Below are 4125 nucleotides of genomic sequence, written 5' to 3' on the forward strand. Positions count from 1 at the left end.
ATTAGGTCCTTGGTTTAATTATTTAACGCCTGCCTGGATCATACAGGCTGTGAACACACCCTCCTGGCAAGGTTCCAAGAGTAAGTTATAAATAATAATAGCGATTATATCCCCAATTAAGTCTGTGAGCTGAGAACCTGGTCCCAATCCTTGGGTCCCGCCCCGGCCTCTGCCACCGCGCCCGCCGTCCTTACTCATGAAAACTTCCACCCCCGCGTGCTGTGTGCAGGCCAGAACCTGGCAATGCTCCACTTCACCACACAGTAATCACAGCAAGATGTTGCCTTGCCCAGTGAGTGAGCAAGGGCAGGGCCGGAGGACTCCGGAAGCCTTTGTGAAGGCTCTGAACTCTCCTAAGCCCTGTTCTGTGCTCTTCGTCTAGAGCCTCCTTCCGGGCAACTCCGGGGGAAGGAAGGGCAGGAGAGGGTGGGGGCATGTTGCCAGGAGAACTACCGTGTGGGGTAGACCCAGGTCCTTTGCAGCTATGTGCCCTTGGACTGGTCCTTTCTCCTCTGAGCCTCCATTTCTCCACTTTAACAAGAAGACGTTTCTCCAATAAGAGCTGTCCTTGGGACTGTTCCAGGAAGACTAATCACAGCTTGGAAGATGTCTTTGTTTTAACAGGGTGGTCCAGACCCATCTGAGTCTAGACAATGGTGTTTAGGCTGTCATGGCTGGGCTGCAGCTTCTCCACTGAGTCCTGCCAGTGTTCTGGGCTTTGTACTCACCCAGGATGCATCAGTATACATTTGTTGTTAAGTACCATCTAGTCAGCTGACTCATGGAGACCCTGTGTATGAACCTGTATAGGGTTTCTGAGGCTTTCATGGGAGCAGAAAGCCTCATCTTTCTCTCACGGAGTAATCTTGTGGTCCGCAGTCCAGAGCTTAAGTCGATGTTGTTGTTTGAACTGCTGATCCTACAGCACCCAGTAAATCCCTATAGAATGAATCATTCAGGACTATTTCCCGCTACTCTGTCTCTCTGTGAAGTCCATTGGTCCCTGTGGATCTAGAATGCAGGATAGGCACCAATCTTTGCCATTGAAGCTCTGCATACAGTGGGTACTCAACTCTTTGACCCAGATCCAGACCCAGGTCTGTTTCAGCTCTGGCTAGCCTTGGGACCCCAGGTTCCCCTAATATTGGCCCACTGTCAACCCAGGTACATTTCCCCAGACTGTTAGACAAGAGGGGTTCTGATCACCAATCTTGGGATAGTCAGCCATGTGTGGTGGTGGTGGTGGTTATGTGCCATGGAGTCGGTTCCAACTTGTAACAACCCTATACAGGTTACAGGGTTTCCGAGGCTGTAAATCTTTACGGGAGCAGAAAGCCTCATCTTTCTCCCGCAGAACAGCTGGTAGTTTCCAACTGCTGACCTTGCAGTTCACAGTCCAATTCGTAACCACTACGCTACCAGAGTTCCTTTCAGCCATGTATAGAGCCCTACTATGCGTCAAGGTCTGAGACCTAAATGACTTCACCTGTGCAAGGCTCTGGGGACACAACCATGAAAAGGGAAAAGTCCTTGGCAACTACAATGTTGGGAAGGCACAACAGGCAGTTCATAGACAGGAAGCTGAGACTCAGAGAGGGAAAGCCACACAGCAAGTCCATAGTAGAGTTGGGTAGCAACCAAACAATTTAACCATTGCGCCACCAGGTCTCCTTATGGAAGGGAAGCTAATACACTGATCTGCCACCTGGCTTATTACAGTTATTATGTCTTAACATCAACTCTGAGTTTCTTGGTAGCCAAGGCAAAAAGGGAAATATAGTGGGTTGTCCAAGTCTCATTATTTAGCTCTGTTTTTTAAAGGAGAGATCGTCATTTTTCAAGAGAAATGTAATTTTTTAGCTCTGAATTCTCATGGAACAACTTGACACGGTGTTTAGGAGCTGGGGCTTGGGATCCCAGCACAGAGTTTAAGATCTCTGACCTCTGTTTCCCACCTTGATTGACAGCTCTGAGGATACTTAGAGACAATACAGGTCACTGATTGCCTGGCTCATGCAGTGTGACCCCTGCTACTATGAAGCACGTCTTTGGATCTGTGGATGAATCAGAAACATTTTTCAAAGGAGTGTAATATTTCAGTCCTTGATGAGAGCTGAAAGCCAGTCACATCAGCTGGGTGCATTGTCCCTGAGATCCTCAGGAAGGAAACTGAGGCTCAACAAAGTCTGAGCTGGGGAACAGATGTCCTATCCCTTTGGGCTCATTTCCACTCACTTCCCACAGAGCAGAGCCGGCTCTGTGATGAGCAGGGAGCCCCGCTGTGATGGCAGTCTGACACAATATTTACAGAACCCTGTCATCTCTCATAGTCCCGCCTGGTCACATTGGAGTCACATTGGTCTGCAGTGTGTTATGCAGCACTGAGCACAGATTTAACCTGTGTGCCTCTTCATGCTGCCTCTGCTAAACTGTCTTCTTCAGAACAGGGTCTTGGGTCTGTGGCTACAGGGGCTGCTCAGATGAATCAGAAGAGCCACAGAATTCCATCTCGCCCTTGACTTAATTTTCCCATCTGTGAAATGGGCCTGGCCCTTGAGCAGTTGACCATCAAATGTCTCGTACAGGTTGTGGTGGCTAAAGAATAAGGCTAATATAACTCAATAAGAAATAGGAGAGACAAAATAGTAGTGAATATGAACAGACATTTTACAAATAAGTGCATTCAATAACGTAAATATTTTCTTTCACCAATAATTCAAGATATGCAGATCAAAACAAGGAAATACCTTTTGAATTTTAAAATCAATTATTATTATAACATCCCATGCTACCAAAGATACAGCAGAAAGTGCCAGGAGTGTCAACTGATACAACCTTGCTGGGGGCACTTAGCAAGCTTATCAAAAGTCTTACATTTTTGCAGAATCTTTGGCCCCTTCCATCTTCAAAACTGGACGGCTAGTTGAGTTTGTCTCACATCACATCCATCATTCTAGTGCTGACTCTTCTGCCTCCTTTTCAATATTTGTTTATTGTTGTTGTTAAGTGCCGTAGAGTCAGTTCCAACCCATAGCGACCCTGTAAAGGGTTTCCAAGGAGCAGCTGGTGAGCTTGAATCGTTGACCTTGCGGTTCAAACCGACTTTGCAGCCCAGCACACTAACCCACAGTGCTACACCAGGACTCCCTTCAATATTTAGGGACCTTAAAATTGTATTTTAAAAAATCCAGTTGCCATCCAGTTGATTCCGACTCATGTTGACCCTATGCATGTCAGAGTAGAACTGAACTCTAGGGTTTTCAATGGCTAGCTTTTTGGAAGCCTTTCTTCTGAGGTGCTTCTGGGTGAACTGGAACCTGTAACTTTTCAGTTAGCTGCTGTGCTGTGCATGTTAACCTTTTGCACCAACCTGGGACTCTCTGATGACGTTAGGCTCACCCAGAAAATCCAAGAAAAACTAACTATTTTAAGGATGGTTGTCGTAATTCCGTCTGTAACCTTAATTTCCCTTTGCCATTTAGCATATCATATTTTCAGATTTCATGGATTATGATATGGTTTTCTTTGGGAGGCTGTTATTCTACTTACCATACTAGAGATTCTAGTTCTAAGTAATTAGTCATTCTTAAAGAAAATAATTATGGATGTACAGTTGTTGTTATTATATGCTGTTGAGTAGGTTCTGACTCATAGCAACCCCGTATAGGGTTTCCAAGAGTGGCTGGTGAAGTTTGAACTGCCAGTCTTGCTGTTCAAACCAAACTTGTCCAGTGCATTATGCTGCACATGCAACCCTGGGAGTCTGGATATACAGTAATAGGTAATACTTATCACTAAGCTTTCATTAAAAATAATGGTGAACAAGACTAATCAATGACATGGAAAGGGGTTGTAAAATGGTTGATACAACATAGTTCCACTTTAAAGTTCTAGATGAAGCCAAAGTGCCCATCGACTGAAGAATGGATAAACAAGCTGTGGTACATACACACAATAGAGTACTATGCTACCTTGGAAAATAACAAGGAAGCTGCATGCCACTTTCTAACATGGATGAACCTTAAGGACATTATGTTGAGTGAAATTAGTCAATCACAAAAGGAAAAATACTGCATAGGACCACTACTGTAAAAGACTAAGAAAAAGAACCCATACTAATCCACT

The sequence above is a fragment of the Chrysochloris asiatica genome, unplaced genomic scaffold, assembly GCF_000296735.1.
Source record: "Chrysochloris asiatica unplaced genomic scaffold, ChrAsi1.0 scaffold00014, whole genome shotgun sequence".
NCBI lineage: Eukaryota > Metazoa > Chordata > Mammalia > Afrosoricida > Chrysochloridae > Chrysochloris > Chrysochloris asiatica.